Consider the following 24,659-nt stretch of genomic DNA (forward strand, 5'->3'; position numbering starts at 1 on the left):
GAACAGTGAATGAAGAGATGACTTGTGATTTGTAAACGATGCCGAAGAACACCGAATGAAGAGATGACTTGTGATTTGTAAATGATGCTGAAGAACACCGAATGAAGAGATGACTTGTGATTTGTAAATGATGCTGAAGAACACTGAATGAAGAGATGACTTGTGTTTTGTAAACAATGCTGAAGAACACTGAATGAAGAGATGACTTGTGTTTTGTAAACAATGCTGAAGAACAGTGAATGAAGAGATGACTTGTGATTTGTAAACGATGCTGAAGAACCTGAATGAAGAGATGACTTGTGATTTGTAAATGATGCTGAAGAACACTGAATGAAGAGATGACTTGTGTTTTGTAAACAATGCTGAAGAACACTGAATGAAGAGATGACTTGTGTTTTGTAAACAATGCTGAAGGACACTGAATGAAGAGATGACTTGTGATTTGTAAACGATGCTGAAGAACACTGAATGAAAAGATGACTTGTGATTTGTAAACAATGCTGAAGAACAGTGAATGAAGAGATGACTTGTGATTTGTAAACGATGCTGAAGAACCTGAATGAAGAGATGACTTGTGATTTGTAAATGATGCTGAAGAACACTGAATGAAGAGATGACTTGTGATTTGTAAATGATGCTGAAGGACACTGAATGAAGAGATGACTTGTGATTTGTAAACGATGCTGAAGAACACTGAATGAAAAGATGACTTGTGATTTGTAAACAATGCTGAAGAACAGTGAATGAAGAGATGACTTGCGATTTGTAAACGATGCTGAAGAACACTGAATGAAGAGACGACTTGATGAACAATGTTGAAGAGAGGATCGCTGTGAGCACCATCAGCAAACGGAGACCCTCTACCAGATAGAGGACCCAGCAGCTGAACCGCAAGAGCAGGTGGACTGGAAGCAAAGGACTGCAATAACAGAACTGACCACGGGCAGCCACAACAGAACCAGGATACCAGGGGTTAACCTGGGAGCACAGAGCTTGAGCACCTTACAGCAGCAACTAACTTGAAGCACTGGCACCATGACTAAGCATCAACCCCTTTTTATAAGGGAAGACTGCACCGGATTGGCTGGATGCGAACTGGGATACATATTGGCTTGGCTTAGTCTCCAACATGGCGGCTCCCTGCACAGAGGACATATGTGGAACCAGCACACAGCCACTACCTCAGGCCTCAGCCTCCCAGATGCCGCACTCCAGCAACAGAACACTTGGAAACAGACACCTCCGGCCCAGGACCCGGACCCCGGCCTCCAGACACCCGACAGCCGCACCGGAGGACCTCGCTGCCGCGGCTCCTATCCGGCGCAGCCACACCAGCCAGCTAACAGGAAGGCCGCAGAACCGGAGGTAAGACTCTGGATGCTGACACTATGTATATGTCTATGTTTGTGGTGGGGGCATTCTGTTTAGTTAGAGCACAGACAGGCTAGTATTTATTTAATATTTTGTGTTCTGTACTGCACTACAGTATAAACGTAGTTACGGCTAGACTGCACAAAAACCCTGGACTGGTGTGTTTCCTGGCTGCTTAGTACACATACAGCTGTCCCTGCGGGATCCGGTCAAGATGCCAGCTGTCGGGGATCCCGGCAGCCGGTATATCTACACCAGAATCCCGACACCTGTCAGAATACCGACACCGGAATCCCAAAAAGGTCAGGACACCGACACCGGAATCCCGACAGCCAGCATCCCCAATCGTGAGTATAGTGGGAGATTTAGGTTTAGGGTTGGGGGTGTTAGGTTTAGACGCCACCCCGAGAGGTTAGGGTTAGGCTGTGGGAGGGCAGAGGTTAGGGTTAGACTGCAGAGAAGGGGGGTGTGAGGGGGGAGGGTTAGGCACCACCGGGGGAGGTTAGGTTTAGGCACTAAGGGGGGAGGGTTAGGTTTTGGGAAAGGGGGGTTAGGTTTAGGTTACAATGGGGGAGGTTAGGGTTAGGCACCACAGGTGGAGGTTAGGGTTAGGCTGCGGGAAGGGAGGGGTAGAGTTAGGGGACACGGGAGTACATACCTAGCTCACCCCTGTCGGGATTTCATTGCAACCCAGGACTCTTTTCCATAGGAAGGAGCAGGGCACTGAGAATGGACGCCATCTGAATTATATATTTTCAGAATTTGATTAATTGGGATATACGGAGGTCTCCATACTAGTGTATGGGGACACGTTCCGCTTCGGAAATGACAGGTAAGCGGAAGGTTTTAGTGCTCCAGCGTTACCTGTTTAATGAATGGGGCCAGTATTTAAGCTTTTATGGATAATAAATAGCCCCCTAGCCATTTACTTTCCTGTACGAGGAATGGGGAACTGTATCTATATATACTGTACGTATCGGGGGCCAGTTTTTAGGTTTAATTGACACCTATTAGCAAATGCGTATTTTGCAAACAATATAATTGATTAAAACAGTATGGGCATATGAGACGTAAACCTTGCGCACGTGTTATTGGGGCAGACCTGCACGCACACTGCGTTAGCTGGACCTTTGCTTATGTACGCATTTGTGTTGCGGCTATTTTAATGAACGCATTTTATGACTGCAATTTGGAGGCTAAGGGGTCTATTTACTAAGCTTTAGATGGAGTTAAAGAACCAGCCAATCAGCTACTAACTGACATGTCACAGGCTGTGTTTGAAAAATGACAGTTAGGAGCTCATTGGCTGGCACTTTATCTCCATCCAAGGCGGGGTAAATAGACCCCTAAGTCCGGTTACATGTACGCGTTTTGTAGAAGACCCCACAGTGATATCATACAGCGAGGAATCTATGTATGCTTTACCACGAACCAGTACTATCCGTCAGACCAACATCGCTGTAGCCTGTCATTCATTATACTGATCTTAATTAAAATGTGTCCTGCTCTTGTCATTTATTTCTATTATCTGAAAGTAAATTTACTGGATACATCTCCCGACTGTGTAATGAATGTTTCCAGAAGTACAGGGACCCCGCCTGCCACTCTATGTACAGTAAACAATGAGCTCTGCAGGCTCAGCCGCTATAGCTGTGACAGCGGGGAGATGTCCTTGGGTGGTTCCCTCCGAACTGTGACACAGATAGTAATTAGGGAGGAAGCATTGTAATCACCCCTGTGTGAGGTCACTCTCTGCACACGGCTGATGTCAGTGTCCGTGCTACTAATGGATTAGCTGACAGGAATACAGTAAGTGGTAGCTGTAAGGATCATCCCTACCGAATGCAGGTCCGATCCAACCTCTCCCTCCATAGGACACTACTTCCTCCTAATACCACTCAATGTAACCACTACCTGCGTCAATCACCAGGAACGAATGCGCCTCTGCAGACCAATACTGCCAGCACAACTAAATAATTATCATGTATTAGCCCGCTGCCATAATGACACCACCCTAAGCCGGCGCTGCCTGTACGGTGGTGTGCAAATTACTGAGTGACCCCCACAGTGTGATACTTATACAAACAAGTACCAAACCACAGAATATGAGGGTTATATTTACTAAAGTGCTGGTTTATACAAGTGGAGATGTTGCCCATAGCAACCAACCAATCAATCAGATTCTACTTATTATTTGTCTAGCACTTTCTAGAAGATAATAGCTAGTATCTGGTTGCTATCGGCAACATCTCCACATCTATAAACTCGCACTTTAGTAAATATACCCCTGACACTATTCTCTTCTGGATGCTGTTACCACTTTCACATTAGAAGTAATTGTGGTAGAACCTAACCTAGGCTTACCGACTTTCCAGGTGCCCCATGCGGGAGGGAGCAGACGGGTCGGCATTACAGGGGAGCTTGTTGTGGGTGGGTGGTAGGGGGGCACCGTAGTCAGGAAATTGCTAAGGGGCTGAATGTAATAGACGGTGATTTTGTGAAATCAGCAATTTTCAGGCGAGATTCACACCTCCACATATGTCAACGGCTAAGTCAGTGGGGAAATTGAAAGAAAAACATGATTTGAAAACATAATTTGATGTTTTTTCAGCATTTTGAATACAAAAAATACACAATTGTGGAAAAATACAGAGATGATTGTGACAGATAACTGTAATCGCAGCCGCTGTATGTCATACTGAAGAAACACAGTGTAGCCCCCCCCCCCCCCCGCCCCCCACCCTTCATTAATAGGCCTGCGCTATTCTGCATTGGCTCTGTCCCGGAGGAAGGGGTGGGGTGGGATATATGTGCGAATATCACATTGGTCTCTCCCTGGGACCGTGGCTGTGGTTACCAGGATAATATTAAGCAGCCTGGTGCTCACTGAAATAATATTTCATCTAGTGTCTCTAAAGCTAGTAATTCCGCCAGTGTCCATTATCTGTGTGAGAGATAGCCGGGAAAATTAGCTTATAAGAAAACTGCAATGAAAAAAAACAGTATTTATATAACCAACATTTTATTTGTTTCTTTCTGGTCTCCTTTGGTTTAAGCCTCCTGATTGCAGTGCCTGCAATTCCGTCGGCACGTCATAGCAAACCTATCCTGCTGTCGCCCAGTTACATCCACCTAATGGTAAGTGCAATAGGTACATACAACTCTGATAAGGTACGCACCTCCCCTTCCCATTTTTTTGGCCACCATACAATCCTGAGAGCATTTTTTTGACTGCCATATACTACTGAGAGCATTTTTGTGATCGTTAAACACTGAGAGCATATTTGTAATTGCTATACAATCCTGAGTGCACTTTTGTGATCGCCATACAATCTTAAGAGCATTGCTGTGACAGCAATATACTAATAAGAGCTTTTTTGTAATCGTTATATACTATAGAGAGCATTTTTGTGACTACCTTTATACTACAGAAAGCATTTTTGTGACTGTCAAGCTCTGCGAAGACCACTTCAGTGGCTGCCATATAATAGAGAGGATGTTAATGACCGCCATATAATACAGATTGCATGTGAATGACTGCCATATAATACAGAGAACATGTGAATGGTTGCCATATAATACACAGAGCATGTGAATGACCACCATATAATAAAGAAAGCACTGACCGCCATGTAATACATAGAACATGTGATTGACCGACATATAATACAGAAAGCACTGACCGCCATGTAATACATAGATCATGTGATTGGCCACCATATAATACAGAAAGCACTGACCGCCATGTAATACATAGAACATGTGACTGACCACCATATAATACAGAGAGCACTGGCCGCCATTTAATACAGAGAGCATGTGAATGGCCACCATATAATACAGAGAGCACTGACTGCCATATAATTCGGAGCATGTGAATGGCCACCATGAGCACTAACCGACATATAACAGACCACCATAGAATACAGAGTACTTTTGAGACTGCCACATAATGTCACCTCATCCTAACAAACAAAAAAATCCCTCCTAAAAAATAAGTAACTACTTCAGGATGATCATAGCAGCCCCATTTCCCATTATTCCCCATACAAACATTCCCTATCCACATCAGTAATTCCACAGACATTACCGTACCTTCCACTAATAAAAAAAACCTTTTGTGACAATTAACACCCCCCCCCCCCCCTAAAGAAGCATTAAGCCCTTCATCTTAACTCACCTTCATACCAAAACCAACACACAATTTACAAACTTTCCCCAACTATACCAGTTACCCCCTCCCCCCCCCTCATCTCCACTAACCTGATGCTGTTCTGTTCTCACTGTGCGGGGTATTTAATAAAGTTTGGAGAGAGATAAAGTACCAGGTTACCAGCTTCTAATTGTCATGTTACATGCTGTGTTGATTGGTTGGTACTTTATCTCCGTCCACTTTATTTCTCTCCAAGGTTTTTATACATCTCCCCCATTACGTGGTCGAAGCTGGAAGAATGGTCTTCTCCCTAAAGGGACCCTCATAATTTCCAAAGGAACATAAGATGAGTTGTATCCTGCCTTCTATAGAGCGGTGAAGTTGCCATAGCAACCAAACAGCATTGAGGTCATAGTTATTGAGGACATTCTATAAAATGATAGGTAAAAGCTGATTTGTTGCCACGGGCAACTTCTCCACTGATCCGCTATTTAGAAGACTTGGTACATCTCTTGTCCCGTGTTGTCATGCAAAGTATCAGAATGTTTATCCAGTAAACTCTGGGGGAAGGTTTGTAAATGTATCAGGTATCGATTTAGTAAGACCTCCGATACTTATCAAATATATTTAAGTGGGTTAGAAAGCACCGGATTTCTTAAAGCAAAACCGCTGAGAAAATTGCAGCACATGGGCAGCGGTCTCAATTTTACCCCTCCCACTCGCTGGATAATAGTCTCAGGTGATGTGCGCCAGTGTCAAACCAGCCGCCACCTCCCCCCCCCATTTCACCCCACCAAGAAAAACGTATTCCCTTGCCTTCAAAATGTCAAAAAAAAGCGCAGTTGTTATCTGTAGTGGGGGCAAAACAAAAAAAAAATCACACATTACATAAAGTGAATTAAAATTCTAGGAGAGGATTTTTCCCATCCAGAGAACCTATAAATATATCTCACTCAGGACACACCTTTCCCTATAAACACAGCGGCCACTCTCACTATTTCCCACTTCCTCCGCACACATGCCAAATGTCATTTATTGCACAGCTTGAATATTTCCTTTCTGGACGTAATATTTCCTGATGTGTAGCGCACGTCGTCCTCTCCGCTGCCTCTTTACGCCATCTGGGAGAGGAGGACGGCAATTTTCTCACTGGGACATGGCTGAGAAATCACTTTCACTGACACAAACTTTGAAGATGTACATATAAATTGTGTGATTGTACCCACGCAAGTAGATTCCAGCGTACTTGCCCGCACGCACTCAGGGCCGTATTAACCCATGGCCGGGCCCCTAGGCTTTCAGGTATTCGGCCCCTCCATTACTTCAATCTTTCACCCCACTACAGCTTATGAAGCAGAGCTTATGCCATCATTTACACTTTCAGTATTCACATGGGGACCGATACCCAGGTGAAATAAAGTCTGATGACCTCTCTTCTCGCAGCGCAATCATTCTTCCTTTTCTCTTTTGATTTAATGCTGGTGCGCTATTGGTCCAAATAAATGTTGAGCCCCTAGTCCCTGCAGGGCCCCTAGGCTTCAGTCTAGTGAGCCTTATGGATAATACAGCCATGCCTGCACTCCCAGAATTCCAGGAGGAAGTCATAGAAAAGATGGGTAGGCGCTTGGGAGAGGGAGCGCTTAGCTCCGGATCCCAGCGGTCTGCCGTAGCGTGCTAACCCCATGTCCTGTTCTAGCCGGCCCTTCACAGATGCATTACTGGGAGGAGGCGGGGATATCCCAGCAGGCTCGGCAAGGCCACGCCTCCCCCAGTAATGAATTTGTGACAAGCCGTCTAGGACAGAGCATGGGGTTAGTACGCTATGGCAGCAGACTTTTTAAAGGAGGAGTCGCAGCGGGGATTCAAAGGTAATTGCCTCTCCGCACTGGGATAGGGGGGCTTGGGGGGGGGGTAGCAGAAATATGTAATTTTTTTCTGCGCCCCCAGCAACCTCAAAACATTCTGGCGCCCCTGGGAGCAATACTGGAATCTTGAGAGAATGAGGTTGGCGGAGGGCTGGGGCAGGGCCACGATTACTGGGTTTGCAGCACCCCGTGCCCACCCTGCCCATTTGAGGATTTGAGTTTTTCTGCCGCTTGTGTCTGCTTGCACCTGGGGGTGTGGATCATAGGGTCAACAGTAACTAGGTGGACAGTCATTAGGTTGAACACTATTGGTCGACAGTGACTAGGTCGACACCTGAAATAGGTTGACACGGTCATTAGGTCAACATGGAAAAAGGTTGACATGAGTTTGTTTATATTTTTTTGGTGTCGTTTTCTTTGTAAAGTGACCGGGAACCCCAATTAGTGCACTGTGTTCGCTCGCCATGCTTCGTGCAAGGTGCCTCGCTGGTTACTATTCCCGATCGTAGTCCATGTGGCTCGTAAAGTATGAAAAAGTTCCCAAAAATAGAAAAAAGTGAAACTCATGTTGACCTTTTCATGTGTCGACTTAGTGACCATGTCGACCTAACGAGTGTCGACCAACAGTGGTCGACCTAATGAGTGCTGTCGACCTAAAGGCCGGATACCGCACCTGGATAGCTGGGACTTCGGTGTTCAAACATAGGCTAAGTATACACAATTGCAATGGTGGTAACTAAAAAATATTGCTGCAAAACAAGACCAGCCCTACAGCTACTTACCCAGTACAACGGATCCAGCGATGAAGGTCCCGGTCCTGACGTCAGACATCCGCCCTCCAAACGCCTGGATCCGCCTGCGTTGGACTCTCCATGCCTGGAAAACGGTGAGTATCCGCCCCGGAACGCCTCCCGCCTGTCAGTCTTCTTGCAGTCGCCGCTGAGATCACTTTTCTCGCTGGCGGCGTCGCGGGCCAGCAACGATCATCGCCGGGCAACGACGCATGTGCGCAATGCGTCTGCCACGCATGCGCATTTCCGACCCATTCGCACCGCAGCGAAGAACCGCTGCGTGCGGCCAGGTCGGAATGACCCCCCATGTGCATAGAAATCAGCGTGGAAGCTGATAGAGTCTCTGGTTAATAGAAAAGTCGCTTGGAGAATGTTCAGTCTGGAAACCGATGATCAACAGGGATTGAACAACTATCGGTCTGGGAACAGATGGTAAACTGGAGCAACCGATAATCGACCTGGAAACCGATATTGAACTGGAGCAATCGATGGGCGGCCTGAAAACTGATGGTGAACTGAAGCAATCGATAATCAGTCTGAGTACCGATGGTGAGCTGAGGCTGAACTAGTTAGGCAGTAGGTATACTTGGCAGCAATGGAACCAGGTTTGGCTTAGCAGGAGACAGACTGAGAGTAAAGGGCCCTACACATTGAGCGATCCGCCGCCGAGCTGCCCGACGGCGGATACGGCCGACGGGCGACCCGGCGGGGGGGGGGGTTGGGCAGTGACAGGGGAGTGAAGTTTCTTCACTCCCCCCGTCACCCGGCTCCATCGAAGTGCAGGCAAATATGGACAAGATCGTCCATATTGGCCTGCATGCACAGGCGACGGGGCACCAGCGATGAACGAGCGCGGGGCCGCGCATCGTTCATCGTTGGTGCCTCCACACTCAAAGATATGAACGGGATCTCGTTCATTAATGAACGAGATCGTTCATATCTTTGAGTGTTATCGCCCAGTGTGTAGGGCCTATTAGAGCAGGATTCCTAGTGCAGGTGGAATAGCACAACGCTCTAATGAGCAGGTGAGCGTGATAATGCAGCACCTGGAGAAAGTCTCTGACTGCTAGTGAATGCTGGAGCAGAATGCAGATGGAGCTGCATCCAAACTGGATAGCTGGTGCCTGTAGTTCCACGGAGCACTGACACAGGAGAGTCTCTGAAGACTGGAGCCAGGAGACACTGTGCATAGGATGCGACGTGTTGTTTTGGCGTCGGTTTTTGGTCAGTTTTAAAACCGATATTTAGTAATTCTGCAATTCTTTTCTATGTATAAGTATCTATAGTTGATACAGTGTTCTAAAGTCTGGTTTTTGGTTGGTTTTGCTTTTAGTAAATGCCCGGTTTTGGTTGGTATGCAAAACCGTTTGGAAATCACCCCAAACCCGATGTTTTATAAATTTACGCCCAATACCCATCTTCTTTCTACTTTAGCAGTTCAGCACTCGCACTGTCAGAGGTCACAGTGGCAGGAGCTGTGACCTCTGCTCATACATTACACAAAAATAATACACACATATTTATATATAAGCACTGCAACTGTTACTACATAATATGTTACATTAAAACACAACGCAAGTCAATTTAAACCATTAATCTGCTGATACAATAATAAGGTGTGGTTTATGCAACAGAGGGAGGTGTAGTAGGGATTAGGGCTAGGGATTGCGGGACTGTACTTTCCAAAACACCGCTCAATCAGATGATTTTGCCGGAAGTCACATGACCGGCAGGACCCGGAGGACGCCGTTGGTCCTTATTAGAGACAAAATGTCGACTAATTTCTATCCGTGTTTACATGATGAACATTGACAAATCATACCTTACTGGAGGAAGAGAAATGCAGATGCACACTCTAAGCACTAAGAACATGCTAATTGTGAGAGTTTATTTAAATTATTTTTACTATCTGTGTTCTTAGCGCTAGGAGTGTGCACCTGCATTTCTCTTCCTCCAGCATAGTATTAGAAGCCTCAGCATGATAGCACCTCTTGATATCTTTAGTAATAGGATGTGCAATCCAGGTCCCCCCCCCCCCTTTTCCAAATCATACCTTACCCATGTTTACCTACCTTGCGTGGACCTTGCGCATTTTCACGCTATGCATCTCAATTTGTGGCTGAAGGGGCGTAACGGGGAGGTTACCGGGCGTACACACATAAGCTAAGTTTATTAATTGTGTTTAAACAGAATCGCGTACAATGCAGAGACCTGTTTTCAGAAGGATCTCTTGCACCAAGGGCTGGGCGTGTGCAAGTCGCACTGATAGTCATGGCGGCTGTTTCGCCAAGCATATGGATCGTTGCGGTGCGGACGCATTGAGGCATATCCTCTGCATGTGGGGAAGGGCCATTCCACCATCACGCACGGGACATTTGTACAAGTTTTAACAAATCAATTTTTGTTAAACCGTAACACTAGGAAGTTGTTATCTTAAAAAGATTGATATTATATCAAAGTGCCTAACTAGTAACTAGGCTTACTTTTTAGGTAGGAAAAAAAATTATCTGTTATACACAACACAATATCACAAAATGTAGTTGTCACGTACGGGACACGCCGTGTCTACCGCCGTTTTATTAAGGAAACTTCTACTTGATAATTCAGCTCAACTCCTTGCATTAAGGGCCTGTGTTATTTTTTTGTATGAAAACCTGTGAGAAACAGAATCTAACACGTACAGCTATGCTGAAAACGCCAAAGATACACAGCTACGGATTTCTTTACAGTGTCACCATGGCTTAAAGTGGTCCTGGAGAGGTGGTGGAAGTCATTTACCCCACCACCTACCTCCCCCTCCCCTCACATTAAGGAGACAGGGCCGGTGCTAGTGTTTTCAGCATCCCCCTGCAAACTATAACTTAGTACCCTACTTCCCATACTTTATAAAGGGACATTGATCTCACAAAGAAGCAGTGTGGTCACACAATAGTACCCCCAAAATCAAATTACACCACACAGCAGAATCTTATTCACATTACTGTACCCCTGATTCATATTACGCCACATAGTAATGCCCCTTATTTAGGTTACGTCACTCATGTTATGCCACACAGTAGTACCCCTTATACACAATGCCCATAGTAGTGCTCCTTATACACAATTTGCACAGTAGCAGTGCCCCTTACACATACTGTCCACAGTTGTAGTGCCCCTTACACATAATGACTACAGTAGTGCTGCTTATACACATAATGACCACAGTAGTGCCGCTTATACACATAATGCCCACAGTAGTGCCGCTTATACACATAATGCCCACAGTAGTGCCGCTTATACACATAATGACCACAGTAGTGCTGCTTATACACATAATGCCCACAGTAGTGCCACTTATACACATAATGACCACAGTAGTGCCGCTTATACACATAATGCCCACAGTAGTGCTGCTTATACACATAATGCCCACAGTAGTGCTGCTTATACACATAATGACCACAGTAGTGCTGCTTATACACATAATGACCACAGTAGTGCCGCTTATACACATAATGCCCACAGTAGTGCTGCTTATACACATAATGCCCACAGTAGTGCTGCTTATATACTAAATGCCCACAATAGTGCTGCTTATACACATAATGCCCACAGTAGTGCTGCTTATATACTAAATGCCCACAGTAGTTGTGCCCCTTACACATCATGACCACAGCAGTGCCCCTTATACACATCTCTGCCTCTGTCCCTCCAGCAGCTCCATGCCCTGTATCCCTCCAGTAGCTTCCCCACCTCTCTTGTCCCTCCAGCCCCCTCTCATCTTGTCTTCAAGATGCACAGAGCCTGCTCCTCTTCATGGCCCTTCTTCACTTCAGCAGTGCTTTGTCCATGCGTTGTAAACATGCAGTCCTATAAACGTGCAGTCCATAATTCTCTAACTGCACACAGCGCAGTGATATAACATATTAAACCACATTTATAAAACACTCGACGCCCAGCAGTCCCTGGCCACAAATCCAAATGGCCATAAGTGCCAACAAAGTGACAGAAGCCATGATAGGGCAAGGGCATGCCTACAACTAAAAGGCGGCCCTGGCAAATGAAGCACAGCGGACAAGGTTTGTGTCTGTATCTAAAAACACAAAGGGGCTCAACCACTTATGATGGGTTGCACTTATATCTATTTATTAGTGATCATTGACAATTCGGCCAGTACAGAAGCGGGGCTCAAGTGCAGAGAGAGCAGCTGTGGTTTCAGAGTATTATAAGCAAGACTGGCTGCCTGACGGAGGCTGGCTGAGGCCCGGCGAGCCCAGTAACCTCATATTACCCTTCTTGCAAATGTCAGTTGTCCGACTGTCGCAGCGCAATGGAATCGGTAGTCACAATGGCCCTCATTCCGAGTTGTTTGCTCGCAAGCTGCTTTTAGCAGCTTTGCACACGCTAAGCTGCCGCCTACTGGGAGTGAATCTTAGCTTATCAAAATTGCGATCGAAAGATTAGCAGAATTGCGAATAGACACTTCTTAGCAGTTTCTGAGTAGCTCCAGACTTACTCGGCATCTGCGATCAGTTCAGTCAGTTTCGTTCCTGGTTTGACTTCACAAACACACCCAGCGTTCGTCCAGACACTCCTCCGTTTCTCCAGCCACTCCTGCGTTTTTCCCAGAAACGGTAGCGTTTTTTCGCACACACCCATAAAACGGCCTGTTTCCGCCCAGAAACACCCACTTCCTGTCAATCACATTACGATCACCAGAACGAAGAAAAAACCTTGTAATGCCGTGAGTAAAATACCTAACTGCATAGCAAATTTACTTGGCGCAGTCGCACTGTGGACATTGCGCATGCGCATTAGCGACTAATCGCTCCGTTGCGACAAAAAAATAACGAGCGAACAACTCGGAATGACCCCCAATGTCTTTATCTTTACATGCGCTTTGTATGTAGTCAGTCGCCAATTATTCTGATAGAAACCCATTTACCGTTCTGCGCAATTCTCTGCTGCCCTGGCGATATTGGTCTGGAGCAATAAGCGTTAACTCACCGGCTTGTCGGGCCAGCCTTTGCAATGTGTGATTTCAGGAACCGACTTGAGTATGCACAATGGAGTAAAAAGCTCAGATTTGGGTTTAAAACATTTAATAAAACTATTATTTTCAAAAAAAATTGAAACATGCATTTCTGAAATATTATTATTTTTTTTCTTGTGTTAGGTTTGTTATGTTATCAGGTGTTTCCGACACCAGTGAGGCTGACCGTAGTGCCGCAACAGGTCAGTATGGACGCAAATCCGTATGCGGGGCCCAGCTTACTAGCTCACTCATGCGCTGTGCGCTGGAAGTCTGGTCCATAGTTTACAGCGACACTTTTGATTATAAAATAAATAAATAAATAAAAACAATAGAAAATAAAAGCTGAATCAATCTGTAATTAACTTCAGAAAAATTAGCTATTTAATGCAGTAAAGTGGTAGCAGTTGATTTACAGACGGACACAATACACATGTCGGCATTTTGACATGTCGGCATTTCAACTGTCGGTATTCTGACTATGTCGGCATTTTGAACATGTCGATATAAGGAATGTCGGTATTTTGACCGTGTCGGTATTGTGTCCGTCGGTAAATCATACTGAACCCCAGTAAAGCCTTGTTTTGTTGCCCTGCCCCTGTTATATTACCACTGTGAGATGCTGATAAAGATAAGAGGATTATGGCGGCTACACCGGTGCGATCCTTCTTAAATAGGCTTATCGCCAGAGGAAACCGACACAGATAGTTACTGGTGACACCTGGTGATAACGACAGCGTCGTTCTCCTGGGGATTCTTAAATAAGATGAAGCTCTGTCTCCGGTGAAAAAACCTGTTTCTGCTGATCTAGGGTTTGTCTCCCTTACAGTATGTTTCCCGGCTGTATATTTCTCCTTGCACACGTGACAAGTAATAAGGTATAGCACAATAAATGCACAGATACAATACAAGTCAATGATGCTAATATACTGTATAAATAAACATAAGAAGCTTTGTAGCCCTACAGACATCCTACAGTATAAAGTATTGTATATAGTTCCACACTCCAGAGTTCCAAATAACATTAATGCAACTGAAATCATCCTTTAGACTGTCAGCTCCAAAGACAAATATTCTCTGTACAATTGCCTTGTGCAATTGTTGGCGCTATATAAATAAACTACAATACTAAATAATAATGGAGGAAAGTTAATGAAATAGTCTATCTATAACCAGTAAGGCGGCATGTTTAAGTGCTGCTTATCAACTGCATTTATTTTTCTCCACGTCTTATTAGGCAGCAATAAGTTGCAGCACGTGTGCAAAGTGCAATTAATAAAACTCACACAGCAGAAAGCTCTGAGGATACAATAACAGGGGGCATTACGCAGGTGCAGTACTGCCCCCTTACATCAGTGCTACTGTGGCTGTAGAAGTTATACTGTGCATGGACAGATTATCATGGCTCACAGGTGCCCAGGAGATTCATATCCTTCCTGATGAACTGTACTCTATTATATGCAACCTTAACCCAGACAGTCTCACTACCAGGGGGTGCAAACTCCAAACTCTGGCTGGGGGAGAAGGGTGGTTGTTGCCCTAACTTCCATCATCTGCAGAGATGAACTTTACAGCCCTACAACAAATATGCAATCCTCAAGTGCCCGTGCAATGCATGCATGCTGCCAGCACGGTGCAGACACTGAATGGAATTGGCCTGGATGAGGCTGCCCACCTTTAATCTGCTGTGCTGTGTGTGTCAGCCAGTGGGTGTCTATCACAGCTCTCAGGAACCGGCGGTCTGCTCCCTCCAGCTGCTAATCACAGGATGCAATGAGGGTAATGTCTTCAGCGCTTCCTCCTGTCTTCCAGAGGTGATCAGCTGAGATGTTCTGTACAGAACAGGCCGGATGTGCTGCACTGGCTGCCAGCCTCCCTGCCCATGGCTTCAGCCTCTGTGATCTCAGTCTGACTGGTCCCTGGTTACATCTCTCCCTGTCTCGGTGTCTCTCCCTCCCTCACTTTCTCCTCCACCTCCCCTTCCTTACTTGGCTCTTTTATTTTTTTATTTTTTTTTTGTCTCACTTATTTATTTATTTTTATGTCTGTCCCTTCCTGTGTCTATCGTCTCATCTCCCACAGACGCCCTCCGCGCTCTCCCACAGGCTCTCTCCTATATCTCTTCTTTATTTCCCCTAAGTCCCCTTCTCCTGCCGCTTACTGCGCCTTCCCAGCCTCCATCTCTCGCACTTATTCTCATTAAAAGTAACATAAGTCACCCTGAGGCGTGGGGAAGGTCACCCTGCAGGGAAGTGCGCTGCTCTGGGTGTCTTGTGTCAGAAATATCTCTCTGCCTAGAACACTCTGCCCGCCGCCTGCACCATGTAATCATCTTAGGAAGATAATGTGGATTTCTGCGTCTTTCTTATTCCCTCCTCTGCCTCCAGATGAGCGCAGACTGTCAGGAAGCACATCGGCGTAATAATAAAACAGGATTATTCTTCCATGGGGCTCCCGCGTTGCCCTTTAACTGGCCCTGCTAATGAAAACTTCATGCTGCGGTGATGTATATTATCCAGTGTGCGGCAAACTTCCCCTCGTATGGAAGCAGTGAGGGAGCCGTATTCACAAATGCAAATCATAGTTTATATACGCTGCGGTGCTGATGGTTTCGTTACTTCCCTATGGAAATAGGCGGCGGATTATGGTGATGGTATGATAGGACTTGTGGTACGAATGTCCTCTCTCGGTACTACCGCACATTCAGATGTTGGTGTGAAGGGACCACTGATTCTGCAGAGGGGCTGATTCACATGCAAAGTGCGGGCAGCCACTGAAGCCGGATTTACTACCTTATGCTAATATGAGATTATGAAGGGTTAATGCGGGTGTTTGTGCGTCTTCTAGCGGAAACTAGCGCAGTCTATTGATGTTACGCGGCAGCTGCAACCATCATTAGCAGCGGCACTTGCACCAGACCCATGCCAGGTGCTAGAGATTGGTCAGAAACAGGCTTCCCTCCCCCATACGCACAGCATAGAATCGCAGGGAGCTCTAGATACATGTCCATGATGCCCCCACATTTCAGGGTGGTTACATGCGCCCTCATTGTCGCCACCTTAAAATGCCAAATTTCACAGAAAGATAGTTCTGGCGAGTTCCGTATGCACAAGTTTACCATGTGTGTCCGTACACAGAGATCCACAGGGCTGGATTATGAGGAAGGTGGGTGGGGCGGTCGCTGATGTGGCACTTAAGCAGCCCTCGTGTCACTCCAGTAGCCCCTCATGTGTCACTCAAGCCCCCCACCTCATGTGTCACTCCAGACACCCCTTATGTTTCACTCCACATGGGGGACTACTGGAGTGACACGTGAGGGGGAGGCTGGAGTGACACATGAGGAGGGGGTATGAAGTGACGCATGAGAGTTGCTGGAGTGACACATGATGTATGGCTGGAGTGACACATGAGGGGTGACTGGAGTGACACATGAGGGGTGACTGGAGTGACACATGAGGAGGGGGTATGAAGTGACGCATGAGAGTTGCTAGAGTGACACATGATGTATGGCTGGAGTGACACATGAGGGGTGACTGAAGTAACACATGAGGAGGGCTGGGCGAGGGGGCTCCTCATGTGTGACTCCAGCCATCCTGTGTCACTCCACCAGCTCCTCATCTGTTACTCTAGCAGTCCTCATGTGTCACTCCAGTCCCCCCAATGTGTTTCTACAGCAACCCCTCATGTATCACTCCAGCAACCCTCATGTGTGACTCCAGTAGCACTTATGTGTCACTCCAGCCACCTCTCATATGTCACTCCAGCCACCTTTCATATGTCACTCCAGCCACCTCTCATGTGTCACTCCAGCCACCTCTCATGTGTCACTCCAGCCACCTCTCATGTGTCACTCCAGCCCCCCCTCATATGTCACTCCAGCCACCTCTCATGTGTCACTCCAGCCACCCCTCCTGTGTCACTCCAGCCACCTCTCATATGTCACTCCAGCCACCTCTCATGTGTCACTCCAGCAACCCTCATGTGTGACTCCATTAGCACTTATGTGTCACTCCAGCCACCTCTCATGTGTCACTCCAGCCACCTCTCATGTGTCACTCCAGCCACCCCTCATGTGTCACTCCAGCCACCTCTCATGTGTCACTCCAGCCACCTCTCATGTGTCACTCCAGCCACCTCTCATGTGTCACTCCAGCCACCCCTCATGTGTCCCTCCAGCCACCTCTCATGTGTCACTCCAGTCCCCTCATGTGTCACTCCAGCCACCTCTCATGTGTCACTCCAGTCCCCTCATGTGTCACTCCAGCCACCTCTCATATGTCACTCCAGCCACCTTTCATATGTCACTCCAGCCACCTCTCATGTGTCACTCCAGCCACCTCTCATGTGTCACTCCAGCCACCTCTCATGTGTCACTCCAGCCACCTCTCATGTGTCACTCCAGCCCCCCCTCATATGTCACTCCAGCCACCTCTCATGTGTCACTCCAGCCACCCCTCCTGTGTCACTCCAGCCACCTCTCATATGTCACTCCAGCCACCTCTCATGTGTCACTCCAGCAACCCTCATGTGTGACTCCAGTAGCACTTATGTGTCACTCCAGCCACCTCTCATGTGTCACTCCAGCCACCTCTCATGTGTCACTCCAGCCACCCCTCATGTGTCACTCCAGCCACCTCTCATGTGTCACTCCAGCCACCTCTCATGTGTCACTCCAGCCACCCCTCATGTGTCACTCCAGCCACCTCTCATGTGTCACTCCAGTCCCCTCATGTGTCACTCCAGCCACCTCTCATGTGTCACTCCAGTCCCCTCATGTGTCACTCCATCCACCCCTCATGTGTCACTCCAGCAACCCTCATATGTCACTCCAGTAGCACTCATGTGTCACTCCAGCCACCACTTATGTGTCACTCCATCCACCTCTCATGTGTCACTCCAGCCACCCCTCATTTGTCACTCCAGCCACCTCTCATGTGTCACTCCAGCCACCTCTCATGTGTCACTCCAGCCACCTCTCATGTGTCACTCCAGTCCCCTCATGTGTCACTCCAGCCACCCCTCATGTGTCACTCCAGCCACCTCTCATGTGTCACTCCAGCCCACTCACGTGTCACTCCAGCCACCCCTCGTGTCACTCCAGCCACCCCTTAAGTGTCACTCCAGCCCCCTCACTCCAGCAACCCTCATGTGTCACTCCAGCCCTCCTTCCTCATGTGTCACTCCAATCCCCACAATGTGTCATTCCAGCAGCTCCTAATGTGTCACTCCAGCAGCTCTTATATGTGTCACTCCAGACCCCCCCCCAATGTGTCACTCCAGACCACCACCCCCAATGTGTCACTCCAGACCACCACCCCCAATGTGTCACTCCACACTCCCCCCCCCCCCAATGTGTCACTCCAGCAGCCTCTCATGTGTCACTACAGTCCCCTTCCTTGTGTCACTCCAGCCTCCCTTCTCATGTGTCACTCTAGCCCCCCACCCCCGTGCCACTACACTACACCTACTGCTCATCTGTCACTACACTACACAACCAGCTCATCTGCCACAACACTGCACAAATAAGTCATCTGTCACTACACTGCACACACTGCTCATCTGTCACTACAATGCACAAACTACACATCTGCCACAATACTGCACAAACTACTCATCTGTCACTACACTGCTCATCTGTCACTGCACTGCACACTTCTGTCATTACACAGCACACCCTACTCATCTGTCACTGCACTGCACACTTCTGTCATTACACAGCACACCCTACTCATCTGTCACAGCACTGCACGCACTACTCATCTGACACTACACTGCTCATCTGTCACTGCACACACTGCTCATCTATCACTGCACACACTACTCACCTGTCACTGCAGTACACACACTACTCATCTGTCCCTGCACTGCACACACTACTCATCTGTCACAGCACTGCACGCACTACTCATCTGTCCCTGCACGGCACACACTACTCATCTGTCACAGCACTGCACACACTACTCATCTGTCCCTGCACTGCACACACTACTCATCTGTCACAGCACTGCACGCACTACTCATCTGTCACTACAATACATACACTACTCATCTGTCACTGCACATACTACTCTACCTACTCTACTACTGTCACTGCACTGCACACACTACTCATCTGTCAATGCACACACTGCTCATCTGTCACTGCAATACACACTACTCATCTGTCACTGCACTACTCATCTGTCACTGCAGTACACACACTACTCATCTGTCACTGCACTGCACACACTCAGAATCTGTCACTGCACGGCATGCACTACTCATCTGTCACTGCAATACACACACTACTCAGCTGTCACTGCATTGCACTACTCATCTGTCACTGCAGTACATCTGTCACTGCACTGCACACACTCATAATCTGTCACTGCACTGCATGCACTACTCATCTGTCACTGCACACACTACTCATCTGTCACTGCAGTACACACACTACTCATCTGTCACTGAACTCACTACTCACCTTTCACTACACTGCACACACTTCTCATCTGTCACTGCACACACTACTCATCGGTCAGTGCACACACTACTCATCTGTCACTGCACGCACTACTGATCTTTCACTACACTGCAGACACTTCTGATCTGTCACTGCACAGACTACTCATCGGTCACTGCACACACTACTCATCTGTCACTGCACACACCACTCATCTGACACTGCACACACTGCTCATCTGTCACTGCAATACACACACTACTCAGCTGTCACTGCACTGCACTACTCATCTGTCACTGCACTGCATGGACTGCTTACTTGTCACTGCACACACTACTCATCTGTCACTACATTACATACACTACTCATCTGTCACTGCACGCACTATTCATCTGTCATTACACTGCATGCACTATTCATCTGTCACAGCACTGCACACACTACTCATCTGTCACTACACTGCACCCACTGCTCACCTGTCACTGCAATACACGCACTACTCATCTGTCACTGCACACACTACTCATCTGTCACTGCACACACTACTCAATTGTCACTACACTGCACGCACTGCTCATCTGTCACTACGCTGCACACACTGCTCATCTGTCACTGCATGTACTATTTATCTGTCACTGCAATGCACGCACTACTCATCTGTCACTACAATATACACACTATTCATCTGTCATTGCACACACTACTCAACTGTCACTACACTGCACACACTGCTCATCTGTCACTGCATGCACTACTCACCTGTCACTGCACTGCATTCACTACTCATCTGTCAGTGCACACACTACTCATCTGACACTGCAGTACACACACTACTCTTCTGTCATTACACACACTACTCATCTGTCACTGCACGTACTACTCATCCATGACAGCACTGCACACACTACTCATCTTTTACTACTCACTCTATTCATCTGTCACTGCATTGCACACACTACTCATCTGTCACTACACTGCACACACTGCTCATCTGTCACTGCACTGCACACACTACTCATATGTCACTACACCGCGCACACTGCTCATATTTCACTGCACTGCACACACTACTCACCTGTCACTGCATGCACTACTCATCTGTCACTTCACTGCACACACCACTCATCTGTCACTGCACACACTACTCATGTTACTGCACTGCACACACTAGTCATCTGTCACTGCACACACTACTCATCTGTCACTGCACTGCATGCACTACTCATCTGACACTACACTGCTCATCTGTCACTGCACACACTGCTCATCTATCACTGCACACACTACTCACCTGTTACTGCAGTACACACACTACTTATCTGTCACTGCACTGCACACAGTCATAATCTGTCACTACACTGCATGCACTACTCATCTGTCACTGCACTGCACACACTACTCATCTGCCACTGCACGCACTACTCATATCCCACATTACAATGCACACACTGCTCATCTGTCACTGCAAGCACTGACCATCTGTAACTGAACACACTACTCATCTGTCACTGCACACACTACTGATCTTTCACTGCACTGCGTGAATTACTCATTTGACACTGCACACACTACTCATCTGTCACAGCACTGCACACACTACTCATCTGTCACTAAACTGCACACACTGCTCACCTGTCACTGCAATGCACGCACTGCTCACCTGTCACTGCACTATACGCACTACTCATCTGTCACTGCACGCACTACTCATCTGTCACTGCACACACTGCTCATCTGTCACTGCACTGCACACATTACTCACCTGTCACTGCAATACACACACTACTCATCTGTCCCTGCAGTACATGCACTAGTCATCTGTCACTGCACTGCACACACTACTCATCTGTCACTGCACTGCTCATATGTTACTGCACACACTACTAATCTGTTACTGCACACACTACTCATCTGTCACCACACTGCACACACTGGTGGTCATTCCGAGTTGATTGCACGTAGCAACTTTTTGCTGCTCGTGCGATCAACTAGACGCCACCTATGAGTGAGTGTATTTTAGCATAGCAGGGCTGTGATTGCTAGTGCAGCCCTGCTATGCAAAAAAAGTTTCATGCAAAACAAGACCAGCCCTGCACCTACTTACCCAGTGCGACGGATCCAGCGATGAAGGTCCCGGCTGTGATGTGAGACATCCACCCTCCAAACGCCTGGACACTACTCATCTGTCACTACACTGCACACACTACTCACCTGTCACTGCACTGCACACACTGCTCATCTGTCCCTGCAGTACACGCACTGGTCATCTGTCACTGCACACACTACTCCTCTGTCACTGCACTGCATAAACTACTCCTCTGTCACTGCACTGCATAAACTACTCCTCTGTCACTGCACTGCATGCACTACTCATCTGTTACTGCACTGCATGCACTGCTCATCTGTTACTGCGCGCACTACTCATCTGTCACTGCACTGCATACACTACTCATTTGTCACTGCACTGCACACAATACTCATCTGTCACTGCATGCACTGCTCATCTGTTGCTACACACACTGCACGTACTGCTCATCTATTACTGCACTGCAAACACTACTCATCTGACACTACACAACACACACTACTCATCTGTCACTGCACACACTACTCATCTGACACTGCACTACAAACACTGTCAATGCACATACTACTCATCTGTCACTGCACTGCACGTACTACTCATCTGCCACCGCACGCACTTCTCATCTATCACCGCACTGCACACACTACTCACATGTCACTGCAGTACACACACTACTCATCTGTCACTGCACTGCATGCACTACTCATTTGTCGCTTCACTGCAAGCACTACTTATCTGTCACTTCACTACACTGCACGCACTGCTCATCTGTCACTGCACACACTACTCATCTGCCACTGCACACACTAGTCATCAGACACTGCCATACACGCACTATGTCACTCATCGGTCACTGCAGTATACACACTACTCATCTGTTATTGCACGCACTACTAATCTGTTACTGCACACAGTACTCATTTGTCACTGCACTGCACACACTACTCATCTGTGACTGAACTGCATGCACTGCTCATCTGTTACTGTACACACTATTCATCTGTCACTGCACACATTGCTCATCTGTCACTGCACTGCGGGGGTCATTCCGAGTTGATCGTAGCTGTGCTAAATTTAGCACAGCTACGATCATTCACACTGACATGCGGGGGGACACCCAGCACAGGGCTAGGCCGCCCCGCATGTCAGTGCCGCCCCCCTCCCCCCCCCCCCCCCCGCAGAAGTGCAAAGGCATCGCACAGTGCCTTTGCACTTTAAGAGTAGCTCCCGGCCAGGGCAGCTTTAGCGTGCTGGCCGGGAGCTACTCATCGCTCCCCGGCCCACAGCGGCTGCGTGTGACGTCACGCAGCCGCTGCGGCCCGCCCAACGTTCGGTCCGGCCACACCTACGTTGGCCGGACCGCTCTCACATCACAAAACGGCGGGCAAACGCCGCCGTTCCGTCCCCTCCTGCCCAGCGATCACCTCTGCCTGTCAATCAGACAGAGGCAATCACAGCCCTGCTACGGCCTTCAGCCGTCTGGCATGTGCCGGCGCACTACGGCGCTGGCACTTGCGCAGTAGGGACCCGTTCGCTCAGCTGCGACAAAAAGCAGCGAGCGAACGGGTCAGAATGACCCCCTGCATGCACTGCTCATCTGTCACTACACTGCACACACTACTCATCTGTCACTCCACTCCACGCAAACCAGCAATCAAACCGTGTACATAAAAGGGGCGGAGCACAGTCTGGAGCACATGGCCCCTCCCTCCTTTGTTGGCTCTTCCCCCTCATATACGCGGACCTGTTGTGGGAGCAGCAAATAGCAAGAACAGAAGATCCTGATCAGCAATAGTTAACGTTTGTGCGCTAGAGTGTTGGCAGTGTCTGAGTGCTGCTGGGATTTGGGTGTTGTGAGCAGGGGGCACCAACAAGTCTTTTGCCTCCAGGTTCCCGGTATGAACTAACGCTTAGTAAGTGCCTGTCACAACATTGCAAAACCAACTATCTGCCACGGCACTGCACACACCAAGCACCTGCCACTAAACTGCACTGCAGTGCTTAATGGGCCTGATTCTGCTTTATAGGCTAAAGCCTGCGCAGCTGCATTTTTTATCCTATGGACTTTTTAAACCACACAAGTGAAGCTGTCGCTCAAAAAGAATATAGAGGTCCACCGGAGCCACCACAAAGTCCTCAGCATCTGCGTGCACATACACAGCATTGACACAGAAAATAACTCCCTGAGGGGCAGATGTAGTAAGCCTTGGAGAGTGTTAAAGTGTAGAGAGATAAAGTACCAGCCAATCAACATCCATAACAGCAAGTACAAAACTACTCAGAAATAATTAAGAACAACAAAAAGCTAGAGAACACAATAGGTCATACTTACTTACTCTCCCAGAAGCTGCGGGAGGCTTTTTTGGGGAAGCCCCCCGCACCCCCGGAAGAGTGGGCAGTTCTCCCGCATCCTGCTCGCATCTTAGTGATGCGAGCAGGATGGAGATAACATCCCGTCGGGTGGAGAAGGGGTTAAAATGACGCAAATTGCGTCATTTTAGCCCCGCCCCCTTCCCTGCGGACCCGCGAATTGCGGCATTTCACGATGCAGGGGGCGGGGCTTAGTGATGTCACAGTCCGACACCCCCCCCCCCCTAATAATGCTCCGGGGCCCAACAGAACCGTCAGGTCCATGTACTTTTCATCCAATCCACGAGCGCACCAGGTGAGGCGGCCATGTTGGGTGCGCTATAAAGGTTACACTGTTAGAGATAAGCCAAAACAGTGAACAGCATATTCAGCATATAGTATACAGGTAATGATAGTAAAAGTGATAAACTGGGGAATGGGCGGTAGGTGAGCCGTCCGACCGGTCCACTCCAGTGCAGTTCCAGGTGGACCGGTGGCTGAGGCAATTATGGTGGTGTGGGGGGCCAGCATGCGGTAAGATGGTGGACATGACCTGGTCCATGGTGCTCTAACCTCCCCCCTCTGCTCCCC

General features: G+C 47.9%; 1 protein-coding gene across 2 annotated transcripts in view; it reads right to left on the reverse strand.

Annotated features, from left to right (window-relative positions):
- The window catches only part of ZBTB7C (zinc finger and BTB domain containing 7C), a 359,497-nt gene that overhangs the window by 334,314 nt on the left and 524 nt on the right, over positions 1-24,659 (reverse strand). The window contains exon 1 of one of the 2 annotated variants that reach the window (XM_063959057.1): positions 14,867-15,135. The exons of the other annotated variant lie outside the window; for it this stretch is intronic. The gene's annotated coding sequence lies outside the window, so the exon portion shown is untranslated. Of the gene's footprint in view, positions 1-14,866; positions 15,136-24,659 lie in introns of those variants that run through there. 2 annotated transcript variants of the gene reach the window in all.

This window comes from Pseudophryne corroboree, chromosome 1, assembly GCF_028390025.1.
Source record: "Pseudophryne corroboree isolate aPseCor3 chromosome 1, aPseCor3.hap2, whole genome shotgun sequence".
NCBI classification, from domain to species: domain Eukaryota; kingdom Metazoa; phylum Chordata; class Amphibia; order Anura; family Myobatrachidae; genus Pseudophryne; species Pseudophryne corroboree.